This window comes from Drosophila teissieri, chromosome 3R, assembly GCF_016746235.2.
Source record: "Drosophila teissieri strain GT53w chromosome 3R, Prin_Dtei_1.1, whole genome shotgun sequence".
In the NCBI taxonomy this organism is placed as follows: Eukaryota; Metazoa; Arthropoda; class Insecta; order Diptera; family Drosophilidae; genus Drosophila; species Drosophila teissieri.
This window is the reverse complement of record NC_053032.1, coordinates 31,636,818-31,661,593: the sequence shown is the minus strand read 5'-3', so window position 1 is coordinate 31,661,593 and position 24,776 is coordinate 31,636,818. Positions and strand designations below refer to the sequence as shown.

Sequence of the window (24,776 nt, the reverse complement as noted above, 5' to 3'; positions counted from 1 at the left end):
GGGTTCTACGTGAGCGCGGTGGAGCGCTAATTTGGTTTGGCTAGGCGGTGTAAGCGGTGCAAACTTCGTTGATTTGCTAAGTGAAACTTCGATTATACTCGTAGAGACAGCTCTTAGTGGGTTCATTTGCTCCGTTTTGGTGGCCCTCGTCGCAGTTTTCACAGTTTTCGCATTTTCGGCGCTCGATTTCCCATTTCCCATTTTGCTCGACTGGCGGAATAGCCAGAGGAGTATAAACTTTCGCCACGTAACATTTGTTATGCTCTATTTCTTTGCAAAGCAATTACCGACCCACATATCCAGACAAATAAACAGAAACCAACAACGCACAGCAAAAACGGCCGGGCAAACATGCCTCCCGTGGAACGGCCTATGCACAGTGGGTGGCAAGTGGGTGGCAAGCGGGCGGAAAAGTGGGCGGCAGTGCGGCATAGACGTGCATAAATGGATTCGGGCGCACAAAAGGGGGCGGGGTTAAAGCTGGGGAAAGCGAGTGTGCTTCTAAATGAATCGCACTTATCACGTAGTGGCGTCGGCCTCAAGTACAGTGAGGCCTGGCACGGGGCGATAATGAATGCAAGTTACGGCGAAATAGAATTAACTTTAGTTGCCAATTAATTAGTGAGGTCAAAGGCTGCGCGGCGAACGAGGCAACGAAACCGCCAGCGATGAGTTAACGCAAAATGGGCTCCTTCAAACGGGATGCGGAAGTTGTCACATGGAAACTGCGTAATGTAGTCGCAAGCCAGCGGAGCCAGGTGAAAGGTGGTGAAAGTGACAGGTGAGTCGTTGAAAACTCTGAAGAGAGTACTCCGCATGGAATGGAAGCTGTGCACGTGGAATTAACTTGTGTGAAAGATAAGTACACGAGCTGGCTTAGTCGTAGATGTTTCAGGCTTCAGGATCAAACAAATTAGTGCATATTTCTGTAATGTTTAGTGGCAATCCATTTGCAGTTGTGGCGAATGCAACTCAGTAGAAATTATATTCAGAACTTGCTTTAGTGTCGAGGGTATAAAGTACTACGATTTATTTACCACATTAAGCCTTGCCATTTACCAAAGTAACCAATAGCCTTTGCGAACTGGCAGGCTTCCCAATTTGTGTTGTGGAGCCAAAGTAATATAGTTAGTTCAAGGACCCATTAACTTTTAGAGTTAACACTGTACAAAGGACACTATCTGATGCTAACGGCCAGGCTCCCAAAAATTATTACCACGTGAATTCGAGCAACTTTTGTTGCATTTGTTGCGTTTCTGAATAAATAATCGATAGCTTTTGCGCAACAGCGCCAAAACAAGCCACCGAGAGGGGATTGAGCACAATGAGGACCCCAAATGGGCTCTAAAATGGGGTCTAAAATGGGTGATTCAGATGGAGACAGAGGGGGCAGAGGGGGGCAGATGGGGCAGTGGCTGATGGTGATTTGCACAGGCGGAGGCCAAGTAAATTTGCAGAGCGAAAACAAATTTATAAGCGCATTAAACGGGCGCGTGTAGTTCTCGTGATTTGTGTTCCGAAACGGGGAACCACCGAAAAGCGGGGGTCTTGAGGGGGAACTTGGGGAAGGGGAGCGGGGTTCCAAGGCAGGGAACACGACGAACAAGGGAGGTCAGAGTGCAAAGTGCTTACCAAGCGCTTAGCGATTAATCAGTTTGCTAACAACGAAAGCCAGTCGAAGGGCGATAGTGCACTCAGAAAAACACATGCTCATTAGAAGTCTAGTTTCATTTAAACCATTGTTAATCAAAAGTTATAGTGTTTGCGAACTTGAGATGAACGAGCAGTTGAAGACTTTATATTAAACACACCTTTTAAAAGCATATACCCATGCATTTTCATTCCATTCCATTACAATTACATTTATAGCCTCTATTTACAGACTTTGCATGTTGGAAACGGAAAAGGAAGGCCCACTTTCTTCAAGTGTGGAACCTTCAGCGGAGGTTGGACTCGTGTGCTGAGGCAGTGCAGCGGCACTCGGAACTTTGGAGTCCTTGAGCCCCGAGCCCTGAGCCTTGCGCCTGCAACCTCCAAGGAGCATCGACCACACGAGGGGCGGCGAACTGTACCTCACGGTTTCTGCTGCAGCTGCACTAACGCCGTTTTGGTGGCTAATTAAGTCAATTATGCACTTAGGGCGCCAAGTGGCGTGCGGCACCAATGGAGGCCGTGCCCCACAGACATCGCTGCACCACCGCAGCCGTTGCAGTCGTTTAAACATCAAAGCTCGTCACGCTCAAGTCCCTGCCCCGCCCACTTCCTGGCTGCCACAGCCGCTTCAGTCGCCCCAGTCGCCTCAGCCGCCTTTTTTAATAATATGAACGGGCCTCGGCTGTGGAAATAACTCATACGCACCGTATGCCGCGCTCGCCGTACATCAGCTGGTGCGTTGGTATTGGTGTTGGTGTTGGCATTCGCGTTGGTCCTGGAGCCTTCGCCATTGTTGTTGTCGGCATAAGGACGTGTTACTTACACTTTGCCTTATGTACTTTGGGCGCTGATACATACGCGTATATGCAGTGTGTAACAAGCTGTATATACTTACACACCCAGTACATGTACTATAAGTACGGAGCTGTGGGCTTATGTGCTGGTGCGGCTGGCACGAGAAACGATTTATCTCAATTTACATACTAAATGACAGGCAGAGCGGCTCATGCATTCCTTTTCGTGACTGTCGAAGGATCCCCGACAGCCCGCCATCCCGACATCCCGACATCGCAACAACCCAACATCCCGACATCTCCACATCGCCACATCCAACATCCCAACATCCGACTGCCACGTCCTCGTGCTCCCAGGACTCTCCATTCCCCTCAGCTGCTCCTTGGACGCACAATGGGCAGAAGATTGGTAAATGAGGCATAAACATTGATTTTCAGTTTAAGTAAACACTTAATTGAGTATAAGTTGAGTGGATATATACTCCGGGCGGCGCGGCGAAGGCGCAAAAATCGCTTAATTATTCAGGGCAAACAAAGTGACTGGCCGCTGGAATCATTCATTTTTTAATCAATCGAATCGATGCGATAGCCCTGCGCTCCGCGTTGAAAGGCGGCATTAAAAACCTCTGCAATCGAGCGATCCGTTAATCATGGATTCGTTAAAGTATTTAATATGCCTGCCCATCGCAGATGTTCAAGAACAACATCTCCCTATCGATCTTGGTTTTCCAGCTATGTCTTACAGCTTAAATGGGATGCAACAGTAAAAACGCTTTAATTAAATCGAAATTAATTCCCCTATGCTCAGCTATTTAATCTTTAAATTGAAATCAACAATGTTTATTACTTCATTAGCGATGTATTAATATAATTGATTACCAGTTGTTGATAAACATGTAGTAATTTCTATGCTGCTATCGACCACATGCCATATAATTCAATTAATACATTTAATTCACGGTGGCCCACCGCCTATCGCTCCGATTTGCCCCACTGTGCGGGGCACAGTGCCTACGCTCGATTCCGCATCACTTGTCAGTCCTATATAATGTAATGAAGGCGTTCGATGAAACAAATGCAAAATTTCAAAGACGTAAAAACGAAATTACAGGATGAGACAGACGCGCTGCGAAAGTAGGCCTCTGCGAGGTGACACTGGAGTTGGTGGGCTGTCTGTCGACAGCTGCTTTTGGGGGTCCTGTCTAAAAAGGAGACCTGAAAGCAATTACTTTATACCGCAACCACACACAGAGATACACACACAGATACACACACTGGCTGGGCACTAGGGTGGTGTTTTTGTGCAAATTTAGATAAATCACTTCAAACTCCGTTCGTTGTTTGTTCAATATGCGTGATGAATAAGTTCTCCAGCCACAACACATTCGCATTTAATTTCATTTCTTTAAATCAGCTACATATTTTCATAGATTGTGTTGCATATGCAATTCATGCATGTTCTTGACGTTGCATGAAATAAATTTCGAAAGGCATCACGTCGTATGAGTAATAAACTTCATAGCCAACGCGCAAATGCATCACTCATACGCAGTGTGACATTCAATTGCTTCACTGTTTTCACAGCAAAACGTTTTTTTTTCGGGGGGCGTTCTCCCATAAATGTTGAACAGATGAGGTCCACCCCAAAGGACGGCACACACACGCCCACTCAGAGTCACAGATTGAGCCCCAATCCCAGCTAAGCGGTTTCGGCTCGTTCATTTGTCGCCACCGGGGGGAAATGGGAAAGTGGGGAAATGGGAAAGTGGGGGGATATTGTAATTCCCCGGCGATGCAGCGCACGCACATGACTTTTTAATAAATATTAAACAGTGCGTCGCAAAAGTAAGCGCCAGCGGGACAAAGGGGACGGCGACGGCAGTGTTGACATGACGCCTGGCGAAATATTAAATTACGATAATAAAATATTGAACAAAGATTGTTTTGTTCCACTTTAAAAAGCCAGAGTCCTGCGGTTCAGTTCGGTTTGGTTGAGTTTTTGCTTTAGGTTCGCTTCCGTTCGCTGTGGCATTTTTGACAAATGTTTTTCGTTTTCGGCAGTACGGTTATTGTTTTGCCAGCCAGTCCTTGGGAATTCCCCCCACGCAAGCCCCCCTCCTTATGTGGTAATATAACGCTCTTTTACTTCGAAATTTGCCCAAATATCTGGGGCTATGTTCGTCGCTCCCCTGCGGCGCTTTTGTAAGTTATATATATTTATTTTTACAAAAGAGGAGCAAAGTTGCGTAAATTATTGTTAACGGAGGCGTGAGTGGGCGGGTCCACCTACCTCCCCCGACTTGGATGTTTTTTTTTTATTTTCTTTGGCCGCCTTTTGTGTATTTGAACTTGGCAGTGCGTTAAATTGTAAAGGCCGTGCCAACACAAGCACACAACACTCGTATTGTTGGCATTTAGTAAGCTAATCCCTGGAAGTCTTCAGGAGATTGCGCCAGATTACAGGCAAATGCGAATCCAACAATCCAAGTGACTTTCCCGGGGATTGGGCTGTGGGGTGGTCTGGGTGTTGTGGGAGGACGAAGGAGGACGAAGGCCAGAAAGAAACGCACACGGCTCTAGATCATTTTAATTTGGCATTTGATTAGGCACGTGTTCCATCGGAAGCAGCTTAAGGACATGTATGTGCGCACAAGGACAAACTATCCTCATTGTCTGCCCCTATTTGCAATGTCAACGCAGAGGTAAGGCCCCCGGCTCCCCGAACTGAAGCTCAAACTCAAACTCAAAGACTAAGACAAAGACAAAGAGAAAGAGAAAGTAGCCGTGGAGTGGGGTAGAAAGCAGGCAAAGCAATTGCAAATACTCCCCAGCTATATGAATATTTATGAGCGTGTTTGCGACTGCTTAAGACACACAACTAGCTGGCGAGGAGCGCGGCTGGGAGGGGGGCGTGGAAAAGTGGAAAAGCAGAAACGTAGAAACGCAGCAGCGGAAAAGCTAGGGAAAGCAGGTGCACTCAAAGGAAAGTCGCGAAGAGGTGGGTCCAAAAGGAAGTATTGGAGATTACACTTGGGGAACTTCTTCCTTTAGTCATCAGGAGTTTTTGGATTTTTGTATAGATACATTTTTCGCTCTGTGCATCTGTAAGTACTGAGTGGGGAGCCGAGAGCCTTGAGACCGTATGGCTTCACCCTGGCCAGGTTTACGGATTAGCGGACAAGAAGTGCACACAAATGCCGCCCGCAAATGCCCACACTCAGTTCCAGTTTGAGCCATCTCAGTGGGTGGGTGGGTAAATGGCCGAAGCCATTTGGCAGAGCTACTCGGGATCCTGGCTAAATTGCCGGCTATGAAAATGAAACTTCATTGTTTTGCCATTGCCGTTGCCATTGTTTGATTATTATTATAATGCGAGCGGGTGTTTGTGCGTTTGTGTGGGCTGCTGTTTGGAAAATATCCCCAATATACCCAATATAGGAGATGGCCAGTGGAAGGACGCATATGACTACTTGACCACTTGATTGTCCCTGCAAAACAAACCGAGAATATCAACACGTTTGGCCAATCTGCCGGCACTCCATTGTCGTCTCTGTTTCTGCTCTGCAGGCGGGCGTAATTAGTTGACTTCCTTGAATTAGTTTTAAGGTGATTAAATTTAATGGCCTGCGCTGGCGCCTCGAATATTTACCGCACGAATGCAATTACCCGAATGGCTACGCAGCCAAGACAACAAATCAGCAATTAAGCCACATCGCACCGCCCACTCGGCCACCTTTCAGCCACCTGTCACCGCATCCGCACTCCGCCACTCCGCCACCCACACAGAGGCCACAAATTCGAATGGAACCCCAAGAAACCAAGAAACCAAGAGCCACCGAAGCAGGGAGCCCGCTTTCCACCCCGTTCGGAGACTTGATGCTGACGTTAATGACCGCCAATAAAATGCGTGCTCAAGTGGCAGGAAACTGCCTCGAGGAGCTCGCGGAGCTCGCGGAGCTCGAGGAGCTCGAGAAGCTACAGAGATTCCGACTCCAAGGATCTGGCTGGGCCAGCAAATAATGTCAAAGTCAATATGCCTTATCGCGCCGTTAAACGTAAAGGGTATTATAATAAAATAAATAACGCAAAAATCAGCAACGACTGAAATTAAATCGAACATCAACAATCTGTGGCGAAACAACAGCACAAACAATCGGCAACCAAGAAGGAAGCTGCGCCAAAGGACCCACTGTCTCGTTCGTCTCGTTCCGCCCGGAATCAACGAGCCATCCGGCAACTTGGTTATCCATTCCATCGACATCGCAGCACCGACATCCATGGCCATGCCATCGACTTTCGCCAGGAGCGGTATTCCGCGATGCTTTTGGAGTGCAGCTCGTTAGGCACGAACGAGCAGAGCAGCAGAAAGCCCAGGGAACCCAGAGAACCCAGTAAACGCAGAAACCCCAGAAAACCCAGACAGACAGACAGATAGGGAGATAGGGAGACAGGCGGGCAAGGACATAAACAGCCAGCTTTCCATCGAGTGGTTCCAGTTCGAAGGGAAAGAGGAGAAGGAGATGGTGGCAAGGACATTCGACGGCCATCTTAAATGCCAATTTGAGGCGCTGCATTTGCCCCCCATCGAAGAAAGTCTGCACAGCCGAGTGTTTGAATACTAATTGGAATCGAGGGACTCGGTGCGTCTGAATTTATTCCGAAATAATTACCATTTAACAGGCCATGCAAGTTCTCAGCTGGGCTGCATAAACTCAGTTTAAATATGGCCAAAAATAAAGTCTCTCCAAGGCCATCCTACGTTCTCTTGGCTCCGACCTCTTGGCGTGTATAGTTTTCTTTAACGTTTCCATTTTTTGCGCATCTTGAATGCCAATTTGGGCAGCGCCACTCAAAGCACTGAGAGAAATCCCTCTGAACTATTCATAATACAATTAGCTGGCCACTCTTCATATTGCGTTTGCTGTAAGTGGATTAAAGTTCTTCGACCGCTATGTAGGTTTTAAATATTCCCGAAAACCGTGACAACTTTTCTCTCAGTGCCACATTCATCCCGGATCCGGACAGGGCTGTCCGTCGAAAAGCCAATCTGCTCAACACTTTGTTTGCCGCCGCCATTGTCGATGCTGTCGACCCCAATTTGCAGAGCTCCTTGTCGCGCTCATATTGATATACATAGCTGCGCCTCTGGAGCTTCCCCCACCTCGCCACGCTTATCCCCCAGATCCCAGACCCTCACCCCTCACCATTCACCCCTGATCCCTGGAACCGCATCTCTGGTCGGTTTTTAATACATAGCGTATCCTTATGCAAACAAGGCGGCCAGGGGACTGTCAGCAGGTAACAGGTAACAGGTAATCTCCTGCCACGACGGCGGGCGCGGATACTCGTAATTCAAGGCAGCTCACGTAGATTTTAAGTTTCGTCATTAAGATTATTGGACTAAGAAAAATTTGGTCAATGCATGCGCGGAATTTTTCATGAAGGGACGCCGCGGCAAGCAACTGTGGAGGAGGCCAAGGGCCAAGGATTCAGGTGATGAATCGAGGGACGCGCTGAGCAGGTTAGTCCATGGTGTACTCAAGATCCTTTAAAGGTCCTGGCACTGGAACGAATTGGGCTACAATGGCACTCTTATATTTCCCAGATTATTACAAATTGCAGGTGAGATTGGCCAGCATTTCCTAAGTATGTAACTTTTAACTTTTAAGGGATATTTATGCATTGCGATGATTTCCCGCGATTCCTCTGATTAATATCCACGAAATCTATCATTTAATTCCGAGGCTGATTTCCAAATATTTTTCTTAATTAATTCCGCTGATAAATAACAACATCCTCCAGGGTTCACCCCTTGAGTGTGGAAATGGAAAACGCGCGAGCCCTACATCTCATCCTTGTCCCTCTGCATTGTGCAGTTAGGAGCGGGTCCAGGACACGTGTCCCGTCCGTCAACCTTTCATGGGCATTCCATCAAGTCCGAAAGGGTCTTCAGCCAACTCACTCTTTGCTGTGAGGGAAACTTTCTCGAAATTCTTTCATACGTCTGCAGCTTTTGCCCAGTTCTTTTCTGCTCGTTTTCTTACTTTGTGTGTAAGCAAATTGCCCAATTTCGTTCCCTTTGCCTGCCTTCCTGGGGTTTTCCTTTGGCGGGGTTATCAACGCATTATCTTCGTGAAAAGGAGTGCAGTTGGAAATTGTTGGGGGCAGCGGGCGCCACTAAAAACAGGGCCAAATGGAGGGGGGAGCCAACAATAACACACAAAGAGCGGATGGGCGCAAAGTGGAAAAGGAAGAAAAGGACGAAAAGGAAGTTGGGGGAAAATGGGGAAAATGGGAAAAATGGTGAGCGGAGCTGATGCTGGCCAAGAGCACTAGTCGCCGGCTGGGTGAAAAGCAATAATCTAACATTTCAGCACATTTTACAGTTCACTGAATTAAATAAAGAAACTTTGAGCTCACAAGCGCACGCACACACTGGCACACACACACTGGCACACACACACATACGCTGGCACATACACACACAGATACAGATTAAAACCTATGAGCACAGAGCTGCCGCTGTCTACGTGGCGTATGCGTATTTCCACATCTTCGAGCGTGCTCATCCTTACAGCTCACATATACCTCATATCCTTGATTCGAGGAAGAGGAACTCCCTACTTACGTGGAGAGTTAGGCTAATCTCCCATTCTTCGGGGTGAATTTATTTCTAGAAAATATCGAGCTTTTTGTGTGTAATAACTCTGGCTTCGCTGGCTATTTAAAAGGTAGTTCAGAATTAAGGTTTCAATTGAATCAAGAGACCCTGCAGAAGAGCATTCTATAGATTGTCCCGATGTTTTCTCAGCTAATGCTGGCCTCCAGATTGTGTGTCTATACTGCATGAATGTGAGGAGTTGGTCGCTCGAATGTTGCCACAAAACTCAAACGGGTCGGCACATTTGGTAGAGGACAGACAGCCGGGACGGGACTGCTCCACTGCTCCCAAGCAGCGTCTTCTGGTCTTCTGGCTGGGCTAAGAGCAAGGACTTCCAGGGTCGCACTGAGTGACTGAACTGAGGAGCAAGCAAAGCAATTTTTATGGCAGCAGAATCGTACGGGAGGAGCGCAAAGTAAATGCCGCGTTATGGGACCCGAGTTTCCGAGCTGCGAGTTTCCTAGCTGCCGCATGCCGCATGCCGCACTGCCTCGCAGCCGCACTGCCAGTGGGGCAAGGGCACAGGGACGCACGCTGGAAAAGCGTGCTGGAAAAAATGAAAAGCACAAAAAAGGAAACACCAAAAGGGAAAAAACTGCTGAGCTAACGATGTGTGATTTTTCTGTATGGCTGGCTGATGGGAGTAGATGGCAAGTGGCGGTGGTGGGTGGTGGTAGGTGGTGGTGGGTGGTAGGTGGGAGGGGGCGACAATTGGGCCGGGGTTAGGTCTCCTTTTTTGGGTTTCGGGGGGCATAAAAAAATAATAATAAATGAAAGTGTTGGCGCTGGCTCGTGGTACGTGTAATAACATTCAAGTGCGCCAAGTTTAATCTTTCAAAATGCTTATGCACAAAAAATAAGCTATAGCTGCTATATAGCCCCAAGTCGGCGGACTGGGGCGACGGAGTGTCAGCGGGCGAAAAGTAATGGGGAAAAAAATAAAATAATAAGGCAGGCCAGCGCCGAAAAAGCCGAAAAAAAAGAAGGCGAGGGTAATTTACGTTTAGAGCCTGCAAAATTATTCAAATTAAAATTGTAAGTATTCTAACGCGTCGCAGGCATCTGCGGCCCACCAGCTGCGGTGCGCTGCAGGACCAAAGATCAGGCGCGTACACTGCGCGAAATCGGGAGTTGGCCAAAAAGGTGGGTGAAATGTCAGTAGAAGCTGTGAAATCTAAACTAACATAAGAATCAGAATATATTGCATCAAATCTACAGACGCCTTAAGTGGTTTTGAGTACTTGGCGATTCCTGTAAATGCCTCTTTTCTTACAGTGTAGAGGAAGGGGGAGAGAGAAGGAGACAGGCGAGGAAGCGAGAGCGCTGACCCAGCGCTGTGTTAAATTAGCTGGGACACTTAATTTCTGTTGACGCGCACATTTTTCTATGGAAATTAACGCTAAATAATTTTTTGGATTCGCCAGCGAATCGTTCAGGCAGCAGACCGAGCAGACCGAGGCGAAGGACCTCCTCCCTCGCAGGACTCGCTCCTTGGCCCACCATTTGTATTCGGCTTAGGCTGGAGTTGGCAATTAGGCCCGGGGTGTTTGAATTAGTTTCGTGTTTTAATGAGTTTCATAACTTTTTGGTTCCGTTGTAAATTTTGCAGCAGCAACAAAACACGCATAAAAGATGCGTGCAACGGTTAAAGCGGTGGGTGGTGCGGGAAAAGCGGGAAAGCAGGAAAGCAGGAGGAAAACGAGCAAATTTCCATGTTACTGCTGGGGCAAACCCTCGGGCGGATTTATGTATGTATTTGTTAGCCATACCCAGTTGACATAAGCGAGAGCAAAGTGGCAAAAGGCAACATGAAAAATGCTTTAAATCTTGTCAAGCGCGGGGGTGTGTGTCTCCGTGTCTGTGTGAGGGGGGTGGGGGTGTTTAGGGTCGGAGGTCAGGTCTCAGATGTGTGTCCGTGTGCATGCTAATGATATTTTAAGAGAGCTTTCACTGGGCCGCACATGTGTGAGTGGGCAAAGTGAAAAATTATTTATGTTGCATACTTATTGGAGCATGCAAATGCGCATTGTTATGCAAAACGGCTCCGAATGCCGCCCATAAATTGAATTATCCAGCGAATCAAACTATCCAGCAATTTGGCATGTAATATTCAAGCGCTCTAATTAATTAAACATCACAGAGTCCGCCAGAAAAAACAAAGCGAACGGGCAGTGAACAGGACTCGCCGAAAAAAGGAGCGAAAATTCCAATGACAAATGGGGCTCCCTGTTAAATATTTGCAGGAAACCCTTTATCCGTTTTTCCCTTTTTCCGTTTTTCCGGCATTAAAACAGAAAAACACCAAACGTTTCTATCTCCTGTGCACACACCATTTATTTCCCTCACTTGGTATTTCCCCTTGTTGGTAGCCACCATTCAACTGTAATTACTTAGGTAGACCCGATGCGAAACGATACGGGATATAAGCCTCTTTTGCAGAGAAAGAAAAACTTGGAATTCCCTTTTAATTTTTCATTGTTAAATTGCCATTTCGTGGAGACACAAAGTGTGGCAAGTGCAGGGATGCGCAAGAACAGAAGCGGAAAACCAAGGCAAAGCAAAACAGCGGCAGAGGCGGAAAACTCAGGCGGAAAACTCAGGCGGAAAACTGAGGCAGAAAACTGAGGCTGGCAAAGGGACAAGCAAATTGAAACTTTATACAGTTGGCAGAAGTTGAACGGGGCAAATCAAAGGCAGCAAACCCGAAAGGGCTAACAAATTTGCAACATTTTGCTGGTCCGTGAAATGGGAACCGATTTTGATGTAGGTCAGGTCAGGCCAGTCGAAGAGATTGAAACAAATTTAATAACGCCAAGCTGATCCGGGCCGGCACTGTGAGAAATCCAGCCTCATTAGTGCTGAATGTTTAAGTTCCCCGATTAGTTTGCTTTAATAAGACCATTGACGTCGAACTCAACTTCAATTTGTATGGAATTTATAAAGCATTACGGCTCAAGTATTCAGAGCAATCCAAAACTGAGTGGAATTGATTTGGGTCAGCAAAGGTGTGCATGAATTTAATAAACCCAATAAAAGGCAGAAGCCAGCGAAGCAAATTGAATGTTTACATAAGACAAATGAAGAGCAACTTCTGAGATATCTTCATAAAAGTCTGCCAACGAAATACGGCCAGGAATAGATAGCACTCCCGAAAAGAAATAAATAATAGTAAATAATGGTAAACAATAGCCGGTTTGCAAAGTTGAAGCAAAAGCGTAAACTGGAACTGATTGCTCCGCACTGAATTTAATAAAGTTAAAAAAAAACTCAAGCCAGCCAGTTGAATGTGTACGCAAAACCCATTAAGAGCAGCCAGGAAGGCACTCGTATCATGGCAGAATCTTTTGCAAAATAAATGCGGAGGGAAATAAATAAATATCAAACCATAAATAAATAAAAGTTGTGAACAAGCAAATGCCCTGTCCACCAGTTGGCAAACATTTACAACTCCAGAAAAACCAGCAAAAACACTAAAAACAGTAAAAACAGCAAAAGCAGCAGCAGCAGCCAACCAGCGAAGATACAAGATACACACGTCAGCGTCGGCTTTGTGTGCTCGTATCTCGTGGGTAGTTGCGGTCGTGGGCGGCGACACGCCCCCTTCGCACAAAAATCAATATGTTGATTTGAACTTTCTTCTTTCTTCTCGCATCGCCCCTTTTTTTCTGTGTTTTTTTTTGCGTTTTTCGTTTTTCTGTTTGGCCACAAACTTTTGCGCCAAGGAATTGTATGTTGGCCAACTCAACGCAACTCAACTCGACTGAACTCTCAACTGAATGAAAGAAGTGGAGGCCGAAAACAGCCATTATCTGCTTACATATTCATGTGTATGTACCATAAAAGTCGGTATGTATTTCTATACATAAGCGGATATTTTTGACACTTCAAAAATTGGAATATCTCAGAGTCGAGCCGACAGGCGAACAAAATGCCCTGTGTAATTTTTCATGACTCTGCGCCCCATCTGGGACCCACTGGGTACCAGCTCCATTGCCCTATTGCTCCATTCGAAATCGTAGCAGAAGCAGATTGAGCTGTTGAGCTGGGGGATTGCGAATAAAAGCGGGCATGGGCATCCCCTCCAGATAACCAGATACCCAGATACGGAGGCAAAGGAACCAGGATGACAACTGGGCCCGCTCCCGTTCATCGCTGCTCCGTATTTCGGCAGTGTGCGGCCTGCCACTTTTTTATTATTTCGCAAATATCGATAAGGACAGATAGGCACAGGCGGGTATCGGCGACGAGAACACAGCGCCATCTCCGTGTCACTCCGGCTGTCTTTCCCACTTTGCCCACCATTTCCCACCTCGAGCTCGCAATATTTGGGAACAGTAAATGTTTGCTAAATATCCTCGGTAAATACTTGGCAGCTTATGTGGGTGCTGCACACACATAATCATTCGCACATAAATAAATAAGTGTGTTCTACAGTGGAATCATGGCTTACTCACAGTGCTACAGTGCTACTCGGCTGTGAAGGCTCGTCGGAGTGGCCCAAAAACCTGCAAGAGAAGAAAAACACGAAATGGTTACTTATTGTAAACATATCAATATGGATTATTTTAGCTAGAGATAGTTCATAAAACCCTTTATGTTTGCACACTTGAAGACGCCTTTGAACTGTGAACCAAGTCATTCGAAGGGAAGTGAAAACTATAGCCTCGGAATCAGCTTCCATTTAGTTTAAGCCCCTTACAAGGGACCAGACCCGGGCACATTTCAGTTCGATATCACTGTTTAACAGTTCGGCTGAATGATTCCTTCGAATCCTCAGCTCTGTGAGGCTGTCAGGAGTACTTACTGTACTCCGTTGAGCCCGCTGAGCCCGGCTCCATGGGACGGATGGCTGGCAGCAGTGAGGACTGGGCTATAATGCACTTTAAAGCTCGTCTGGGACGAATGGCATAATGTGCGAGGGCATTATTAATGAATTTATGTATTCGCAAACGCATCCAATACCCACCCAATCAACGCTGCGTATACGCAATCTTTGGCATCTTTGGAAGTTCATGTTGCCGACGAGGCTTACCCGAGAAATTGGTATTATTTTACATACATTTGAACGTTGGGGGCTCACGAGTCTCGAGCGATTCATTAGTTTCTATTTCAGTGGCTGGCAATTCAATCAGGTTGATCAGTTTTCAATATTGCAGCTATATTGCCTAAGTCTATCTCGCTCTTCTTGGGCCTCGTTGGCCTTCTCTAGTTTCATGGCTGTTTGGCAGGCAGTAAAGTAAATTTAGTTAACCAACCATAAAAAATTGTGTGCGCAATGTGGGTGAGTGCTTTGGCCACTGCCACAACTTTCCCAACCCCTCCACTCGCTCTGGTATTCACACATATTACGTATACGACACATAGTTGGGCGGAAAGTTGATGATGTGGTCGTAGTGGCTCCTGCCTCTTCTCCTGCTGCTGCTCATTAGAGCCGCGTTCGCGCCGAAAAATCTGTAACACATAAAAGTATGCAACATCAAATGTGCTAACGACGAGCGACACACAGGGAAAAATGCTCAAGAATTCGCGAAAGTTGCTTATAACTTATAATGTCGGAGTACGGTAGTGCAAATTATTCAACAATTTAATGAATGAATGAAAACTAATTTATTTAAGGATGCCACAATATTGTGCATATAGACTTCCATTTCTATAGGTATGCCTTTTTGTTTAAGGAGAAACCATCAAACCCATATTATGTTTTCCTGTGATACGCATCTGACCCAAAAGCTGACCCGATTGTTGATATTTTGCCGCGGTGCAGCATCGAAAGAGAAAGCCATGGATGGAGATAAATAGCGAGGGCTGCCGGGTGATTCCCAGATATTATCAGAAAAGTTATTGGTGCTCTGGGTGGTCAGTGGGTGAGTGGGTGAGTGGGGTGGCGAACTGCTGCTGAGCATTAAATTTATGAATCCGCAGCGAAGTGTCTTCCTCCACTTGGTGGCCCATAACTCCGAGTCAGCTTAGAGCCGGGCACCCAGAATGTAGAATCCAGAAACCAGAATCCACTAGCCAGTAGCCAGTAGCCAGTAGCCATGGCGACTGTGGCGCCGACAGGAAGTTACGTGACTCGTGGGCATAAGTCCGAGCTGCACTTCACCTTATTTGCGTGGACTTCATCTGCTGGCTCCTCTTCCTTGGCTCCACTAATGGCTAAGTCGGGCCAAGCAGTCAAGTGATAAATTCCGGGCCAAATAGAAACGAAGTGGCCGAGAAATTTACATTATCACGCGAGGCGCAAGGCGGTGGGCAGCTGAACTCTGGACAATATAGTTATGCAAATAGCGCCACGAATTATATAAATTGCGTATACGCAGCGTGGCCCAGACACATTGATATAAATTCATATTCAAATGGCCAAAAGCGAAAGTGGGGCTCCCAATGTGGGGGGAAACAAAAAAACATTTGCACAACATTCGAGATACACTCGCATATCTCCAACTTCCTGGGGGGATGGGCCACTGTGTCTCCGGCAAATTAAGGCGGGCGCAAAGGAAAAAGGAAAAAGGACAAAGGGCCTGTAAATAGCGGAAAATGTTAAACGACCGACCGTCTACCATCGACGTCGGAGGTACGCAAATTGATATTTTTCTACAACATGCAAATAACACGAGTAATGCGAGTGCAGGGCGTGGGAAAAGGGGGGAAATGGGAAAAATGGGGAGCAGGGAGGCTTTCCCTGCGCAAATAAATGATCTGATAAGACAACAACAAACGTAAAAATTTATGCATGCCAACTAAAGCACACACACACACATACACACACGCCGAGCCGCCGGAAGTGGGCGGTAAATGGCTGGGTGGCCACGTGTAGGATGCTGTGAAAAAGTGAAATAAAGTTAAACAGGATATTTCAACATTCTCGCAGCGAAAGCAGCACAAGCAGCAGCAGCGGCAGAAGCAACAGCAAACAAAACAAGCGAAAGTAAAAGCTAACGAGGGGCGGAGTGGGGGCCGGAGGCGTGGCAAGGACGTTGCCAGGACACATTCCGATTCGGTGTGTTAAAATGTAATAGCAACGTTAATGAACACGAACGCAGTCGCAGTCGCAATGGAAATGGTCACATAAAAAAGGCAACGATTTGCCCCGGCCTCTGCTCCTTTCATTTCATTCCATTTTTTGTTTTCGCCACTCCCCCTATTTTTTCGCCCGCCCCACAGGTTGTGGTTGTAAAACACGCACACACTCTGGCCCACCGAAGGACTCACACCCACACACCCACACACCACGCACCACACGGCCACAGCCACAGAACCATGGAACCCATACATCCAAAGACAGGACATTAGCAGGGAGAGCAAAAAGTTAGCAAAGCGCAGGATGTGCGCGGATGAGAGCCAAACAAATCTCAGCCACGCACGTATTTGGCAGCCTCGTGTAACCTCCCCCCACCCACTGGATCCTTTCTCCGCTTTCCCCACTTACCCGCTCTTCCCACTTTCCCCCCCAACTCCGCCCAATCGAGGTTCGCTTTCTTTGTTGTCTCCCAAAAACCAATTGCGCTGTCGTCCTCGTCATCGTGCGCTATTGATACACTCGCGGAAAATGGGGGGAAATGCCTTTCACTTTTCAGATTTCTACAATATATTTCGGGCCATACGAAGGCCTTAATAATATATTTGGCCCACGCCATCTGCGGCTATGTTTATTTTTTTTGCAGTGTTAGTAATGTTCCTGCCTTCGCTGTCGTCGAGGCCAACTGCCTCCGCCTTCGCACCCATCTCCTCCTCCGCCTCCGCCTCGGCATCCTTCATCGAATCCCACTCCGACTCCTGACTCCAGTTCGTTCGCCTGGTCCGCACCCAATCGTCGCCCAATGCTGCGGGGAATGTCACCACTTGGTGATGCGTGAACAGGCGCAGACAGTGATTCAATCACTGCTATCTGCCAACTTGGTGGCATGCGACTGTTTTACACAACCAGCGACTTTCACTGAATGCAACTAAGTTATTTGAATAGTAGTTATAGGAAAATACCCCTGATGAATATGATGTTGGTTGATCCATCGCATCCATTCATTGACTTTTTAAGTTGAAATTGTAAAGGCCGCTGGAGTGCGCAGCGTTTCTATCTCGATTTTTCCCAGTTTTGCCAGTTTCACCTTTTCCAGCTTTTCCGCCAGCGTGTAAGAAAAGCACAGGCTAAGGAGCTTATGAGATTATAACTCCCTGTGCTTCGATTCCTTCGCGTCAGTGGCTGGGGCAGGGGAAGGGGAAGCCCCTCACTAAACCGGGGCTTAATAGTAGTTGCGTAGTTGCAGGGGATCCCTGAGCCGACGAGGGTTCCAATTAACCACGAGAGCGAAATGCGAGTTCTCTGCAGCAATTATAAACTAATTCCAGTTGGGCTCAATCACAGTTTTGCCCCATCACTGTTATCCTGTTTTTCGTTTTTCCGTTTTTCCGTGGCAGGAGGTAGGAGTGATGGGTTTTCCGAGGCTGTCGCTTTCAATGAGGCAGTTTACACCGTTCGCCTGGCATTTGATGAGCATCCCGGGCGCGACACCTTGGCTCCATAATGATGCGTGTGTCGCCCCCAAATCCTCCCCTAAGCAGCCCCAAGCACCCCTTGGGCAGCCCCCACCAAATTGGAGGCCCAATTTGCGGATCTTGGCTTGTTGCTCGACTCATAAACATTGCAGCTTACCTCTGGCAAGACGTTTTTATGTCATCCGATCCGTTAACGAATTTTCCAATAGGCCCTTCGCCATTCGGCGGCTGCTCATTTTCCGCCCCTGAATTACCAAATTGGATGTCCAATACTTATGCTGGCTGGGGTTAAGCAGCAGGCAGCAGGCAATTTATGAATACCTTAATACGGTTTATAGTCGAAATATTTACCCACCAAAAACACAGGCTGAAATGCGAGAACATCCCGGCCAAATAAGCCAAATAATAAAAAAGAAGCCGACCACCAGCCTGACAACGCGCGTTGGAGATGTCGATGTCCTGGGCGGCTGGGCGGCAGGGCGGCAGGGCGGCTGGGGGGTAATGAAAATAACTGACATTAAGCAGATGAAGCGGTCCTGGGCAACGTGGCCAAATGGGCGGATGGAAAATGCGGAAAATCGGCAGGAAGTCGGGGGAAAATCGGCAGCCAGCAGCGAAGAGCTGCGAGTGGAGCATAAAATATTAAACGGGAAACCTTCGTAATTAAAGTGAAATGAATTTAAGTACGCAAATTGGACGTTGAGGAAGTCAGGAGTCAGGACTCGTGTCCTCGTGTCCTCGCATCCTCGTCTCGATTTCTGCACTTGGAGGAATTCCTGGAGTTTAGTAGTACGAGCTTAAGTTATGTTAGTTACAGAAATACAATACGTATTTGAAACGAAGCAAGAATAAGTTTAAACTTTAAAGATAACTTATTAAGGATCCAGCATTGTTCGCAGTGTAATGGTTTGGTGATGCAGAGAAGGTCCAGCACACGAGTATACGTATAATTAAGTGGTCACCAAGCCCCGGCCTTCGAAAAGCCACTTGAATGGCCCAATCTGAGCTTTGACTTTGAAGTGAGTTTGCCTCAAATCATACGAGTATGTGCACAATTCAAGGATCCACACAAGCCGCTGTGGCACATCTTTTTCCCCGGGCTAATTAAAATGCAGTTAAGTATTTATTTTCTCATAATTGAGGTGGCCGAATGAAAAAGTCAAGTGGCCCAGAGAACAGCGAACAGGGAACAGCTGGCCAATTAATTTCAAGTGCACGTTAGAGGGCCAGTCGATGTTGGAAGGGAGTGGAGAAGTGGATTGGAGCCATCGATTGCCGATGGACATGCAACTTGGAGTTGAAAGCGTCTAATTGGTGCAGAACTGTGTGACTGATAAGCGCAGAAATGTCATTCTATGTAATATATATCCAATGCTTTCTGGCCAAGGTTACCTTCAGTAGCATAAAAACTGGTCCAATTATTCTACGTGATTTTACGCATTCCTGCACTTGTCTAGACTGAGTGGGAATTCAACGGAAAATCGATGATATTTCGCTTAATTAGCAGGAACCTTCGGCTAATGATTGATTCGTGCGTGTGAGCTTCTTTGAATTAGGTTAATCAATTAGCAGATACGCAGTCATTCGGGCATCGATCCATCTGTGAATCTGAAAATGAGATACCCGACCAAATGGTTTCTGGCCAGGATATCCATTCCGCTCGGAAGCCCCAAAAACCAATTGGGCTAATTTGGCGACCTGCAAATGGGACTTGCGAGTAACCCTTTTAGCGGGCGCATCAGACAATGGAGCACATGTGAACGGCGTAGTCCTATTCCCCGCAAAGGACTGGGAAAACTTATCGCTGCCATTGCCAAATTGTCGCCATCATTTTCTGGAGGGCGGTGGGGGTCTGTTTTCCACACCGACCGAGAATGAGATACAAAACTGTAACTGCGGGTAACTTGAGTAGCCATTTCCACTCATTCGCTTTCGCATTCGCATTTCCAGGGCGTCCCCTTTCCCAATTGCTTTTCCCATTGCCTTTCCCTTTCCTGTGCGACTCTTTCCCCTTTTAGCCCCTTTTAGCCACTTCAACTGCGGTTTCATTAGCCGCGGTCTCTGTCAACTGTTGTTCTTCCTCCGCCCGTTGCCACTGGTTGGCTTCCTCTAATTTCGTTAAGTTTCGTTGCCACAACAGGAAACCGAGTGTGTGCCACAATTTTTTCCCATCCGCAGTTAATGCCTCCCCAGCCGAAGAGGCCAGTTTTAGCGAGCCATTGCACTGAAACAATAATTTTGGTGTGGCCTTTAGTCTAAGTATTTTCTTGTAAAAATGCCAAGTTGCGCTTGAAACGTTTAGTTCAGTTCATAGCACAAATAAAGTAATTAACATGAATGGAAGTTAGGAAGATAAATATTTTCCCCAAGTGTAAATTGTGGCATCTTCCTTTCTCCCCCGCCTCGCCACATCTCCGTCTCGCTCTGCCGTCAAATGCAATTAACAAAACACGCTCCTAGCATAAAGTCATTAGTTATTCCATTTCATGAATATCCCTCTCTCGATTCGAACGCTTCGTTGGCCATGTTTATGTGTGTGTGTGTGTGTGTGTGTGAGCCAGCTTGGAGCATATGCCGCGTATGTGTGAGTGGAGGAAGGCCGATGGCGGATGGGGGCACTGTGTGACTTAAAGCCCTGACCATTGACCAAAAACCAAGGTCCACAACAAATGTACATAACAATATTATTTTGGTGGATTTTCGCAAAACGGCCGAGAGCATTGATGCTGGGCATGCTTAAACTACAGCACCACCCCGTGGGGGGCACACCACCCCCTCCGCCCCTTCCTGCTGATGCCCTGCAACCATTTGAAGTCCTGGCTAAATTGCCATTCAGTGTTGTACACCGTCATTGGTGTTCGTTGTTCGCTGTCCGGCGTCACGTTGTTTGCTTTCACCTCAAGCCAAGTTTGCGAATGTTGCCCGTGCCCCCGGTCGGAAACCCCATCCCATATCACACCATAGCATACCATGCCACACCATACCATCCCATGCCACACCATACCATCCCCTACCATCCCACGTCATGCCATCCAATCGAGAGCCCCGATTCGCTCACCCTTCAGCCGGAAAGCGTGTACGCCGGATAAACTTTTCGGCACGAGTTCTTATAGGCAAAAATGGTTTTTCAATACTCAAAGATTTATGAGTCTATGAATCTTGTACCCATGCATGTACATAAGTGAGTTTGTCGGCGTGGGCACTGAGAAAAAAGTGATGTACTTTTAATAACAGAAATGAGTCCCAAATGAAATTACCTAACTAGAGAATAAAAATGTTTTCTTGTCCCTCTTTCAGCAAGCATGTGATATGAAAATTTAAAATGGCATATTTGTTTTTTCCTCTGTATGACCATGAGATACTGACACCCGCCCTTCCCGCACCCTCCGCCCTGACCACATTGCATAATCCTCGGCGAAGATCCCGGCCAGAACCGACCCGAAACGGAACGGTACGGAACGGAACCACTGGAGCAGCAGCAGAGGAGTCTGAAGAGGCCAAAAGCAAACACCACAAATTAGTCGGCATATAACACGAACCGGTAAATGGCTAAGAAGTGAACTGCAGGGGGGCGGAGGAGCGGAGGGACTCGCCAGGAGAACAACAAATAGAAATCAAGTGAAATTCCTGGGCAAGCAAAGTTTTCCATTTCATTTTTCGGATTTTGCTCATCTATTCTTTTTTGTGTGTGTGTGCTTTTTTTTTGCCTTTTTGGATTCCCGAGCAAAGTTGGGGCAGCTGCCACATGGAACATGAATCAACACAGAAAGTCCTCAAAAGTTCTCGGGGATGATTTAATTAGAATTCTCGAAGATGTCACCCAGGGCTATGCCCCCAGCTCGGCTTGGCTTGGTTTAAGCCGGCGTTGGGCAACGTTTAATTATGAAATTTTCAAGGTGGCAAGTTGGTTAGTTCGGAGAGGTGGCAGGATGGGAGGTTGGCAAGGTGACAGGGAAATGCAAAAGGGGAACCTCGGATGCCCCACCTCAAGGTATTTTGTGGTAGATTAGCCGGGCGTTCAATGTGTTGATGCGGCGGAGGCGTGGAATCCTGATTGGTGTCGGATTTCGGGTGTCGGATGCTGGCAACGATGTGATAAGTTAATTGAAATTAAATTTTAATTTCATGGGATAAAGTTGCCTTCGATGAGATTGCTTTTTGCGGGCGTCAAGGTGCCCCTCGAAGTCAATATGGAAACGAAAACATCGGGGGCAGTGGAGTGGAGTGGAGTGGAGTGGATGTGCATACGTCCGAAGAGCAATCAAAAAGAAATCCCCCGGGTCTATTAGCAGAATCATTTCATTTCCCTTTTAATGGACAACTCACATGTCACGCTGCCTCTAAGAAAACTCATTTATACATTATGTATACGCCATGTTGAACACACAAGCACAAGATTCAATCTACGTCGCAACGGAGTCCTTGAGGTCTGCTCGAGGATGTTAATTGGAGTCGTTGCTGCCACATCGCAACACCTTTGCGTTTCCCAGGAAGCCAAACACTCGAACAATCCGAATTCGCCCGGGGCTCCCGAGTTCTCTACATCAGTTTTAATTATACAAATGCAAATGCAAACGAATCCGTCCGAGTTTCCAGTTAAGTGAACGGGCGGAGCTTACGCTTTTCGCCCGAAATCGATTTCCCAATCATAACTACAAGTGGCCATAATCAGCTCGACCGGCGGGCAATGATTTCAACAATTGGCCAACCACTCGGACTTAAACCCATCATGTTGGTTGTTGGCTGTTGGTTGTCGGTTAAATGGCCAACGGCAACGGTGGTCGTGGCCATTAACTATGCAAATAATGTGCGGGATATAGACAAAATCGCCACAAGATTAATGTTTATTGATTTTCCCGGCCAGCGATAATTTGTTACCACGCCAAATTGGGCGACAGTCGAGCGGCGCTGAGTGAATGCGATTTTTCTGGCTTACTTTTCTATTTTTGGGCAAAGCCATTCTGAGAATTTGATAAGCCCCTTTTGGAATTTTTCAGAACCCCGTCCCCCAGAAAGTTTTTGTGGGTATTTGCATTATTAAGTACTAGCGCCGCTTCCCCCGGCATTTTCCGATTTCTTGGTGGTCGGTCGCTTTGTGGGAAATGCGAAATGCGAAATGGAAAATGGAGAAGGGGTGATGGGTGTTGGGTGATGGCTGATGGGTCGGTCATCCATTGAGCCGAAGGTGTCACATTGCCCGGATTTTCTTATCAGACATCAAAGGACACCTTGCGGTGCCATCGCTCCCGGATCGTTGCCATTGCAACCCGCAAACGAAAATGTTGCCTCCTCCTCCTCCTCCTCCAAGGAGAAGGGGCCAAACTCAGTGCCAAGTTTACGCATCCCCAGGAATCTTGGCTCCAGCCGGGTTTTACTAACTTTCAGGTTTGTATAAATATTTTCGTTGGCTTGTTTGTCTGGTTTCGTCTGTTTAGCATTTCGGAATATTAATTAAAACAAACTTTCGGGAATGTGAGCATTATTAAAAAGAAAGCTTACGTGCGCTGCCTTCTTTTTTGGCCCTCCATTTTTTGCCACCTCAAATCGGTTTCTGCATTTTAAACTGGTACACAAAAATAACATTGAAAATCTGTTTTGCTATGGAAAAATCCTGGTAAGTAAAAAAGAGCGTTAGCCACGAAGTGGAAAGTCTAGATAGAAATGCTTTTAAGTTGTAAGCTTTTTGGGAAGGCAATTAAATGCGATACCTTGCAGATATTTCCCAATTGCGTTCTTAAAAGCGTTTTACAAGTGAAAAGTCTCAGCCACGACTAGAACGAATATAATTACTGGTTCATCAATAGGAATTAAAAAATCATCAAGAAAGGTCTTCCAAAATCGATTTTAAGGACAATTACTTAGTGTAAATGGGAAAGAAACCTTTACATCTAATGGAGGCGAGTGTTGTCAACCGGAATTGAACGAAACTAAAGAGAAAATAATTTTTTTAATATTGATGAACGCGAAAGCAGCAAAGGAGCAGGCGACCCGCCGGAAGCCAGGAAAAGAAAATGTATTAGAAAGGGTCTATAATTCGGGTGTTTCCCGAAGAAGTCCTTGTTTCGGTCGAAAAGGAATCCCCAAATGGAAGCCCGCGGTCCTGGGCAGCATTACCTGGATTTACTTAGCCCAACTTCAAAGGACACTTGCTCCCGCGGGAAGCGGCGCTCCCCCAATTCGTCCGCAATTCGCCCGACTTCTTATTTACTCTTCATCTCTTTATTTCACCGAAATTAGCTGGAAGTGAAAACGAAACCAAAGCCAAACCAGAAACAGAAACAGTAACTGAAACCGAAACTGAAACTGAAGCTGAAACTAAACGAATATCGAGCGGCAACAAAGCGGCGCAACAAAAGCCATCGCCAAACGCAAAGCAGAGCAGAGCAGAGCAGGCCCAATCCCAATCCCAAAACCCGGCCAGACCGAAGTCAACCTACTTTTGGACGCAACAGACTACGGCAGAGCCGAGCGAGTATCCTATATGCGCCATGTAAGTGCACGGGGAGAAAAAGCTGGCAGTGGTTGCTCTGCCAATATTTACTCAACCCTTTCTGCTTTCTGTTCCGTGTTGTTTTGCGGCGCCACAAAATCCCCAAATATTGTAATTCAATTAACACACGCCTACTGCAGATGTAGAACTGCCATTATGTGATAATGTAAGATAAATAAAACCGCCCTCGCCTATGAAAAGGATGTGGACTTGGGGTTTGAAGAGGCCTGTCCTTTCATTTGAGCTAGAGGGATTTAGGAACACATTTGAAAGAAACTCAAAAAATTACACAAGCTTAAGAAATCAGCATAAAGAACACCGTGCAATTCACTTTTCAGTCCACAACAAAGTGCTGCAACCCACAGCCCATTTGGTAGTAACCACTTTTTCTGCCCGTGCACGAGTTCATTCGGTATGCGCCCAAATGGGGGGCGTGGAGTGGGTTTTTCGGGCAGACGGGCGGTTGGGCGGTCGGGCGGACGGCGAGGAGGACGTGTGTATGGGGCACAATTGGGCGCCCTGCGGCGGATTATTGAATTTTCCAGCATTCTCCGCTGACACTTGGCGCCTAATGCGCTACCGCTTACCTACTGCTGCTGTTGCTGCTGTTGCTGCTTTTGCTGCTGTTGCTGCTGCTGCTGATGTCCTTGTTGCTGCTGGCTTGCTCCTGCGTCCTGCGAACTGC

At 46.9% G+C, this 24,776-nt stretch overlaps 1 protein-coding gene across 1 annotated transcript in view; it reads right to left on the bottom strand.

Annotated features, from left to right (window-relative positions):
* LOC122622572 overlaps positions 1-13,960 on the bottom strand; it is a 31,901-nt gene extending 17,941 nt beyond the window's left edge. The window contains exons 1-2 of the mRNA XM_043801129.1: positions 13,913-13,960; positions 13,563-13,613 (exon numbers count right to left, since the gene is read on the bottom strand). The gene's annotated coding sequence lies outside the window, so the exon portion shown is untranslated. The remainder of the gene's footprint in view (positions 1-13,562; positions 13,614-13,912) is intronic.
* Between the last annotated feature and the right edge of the window lie 10,816 nt (positions 13,961-24,776).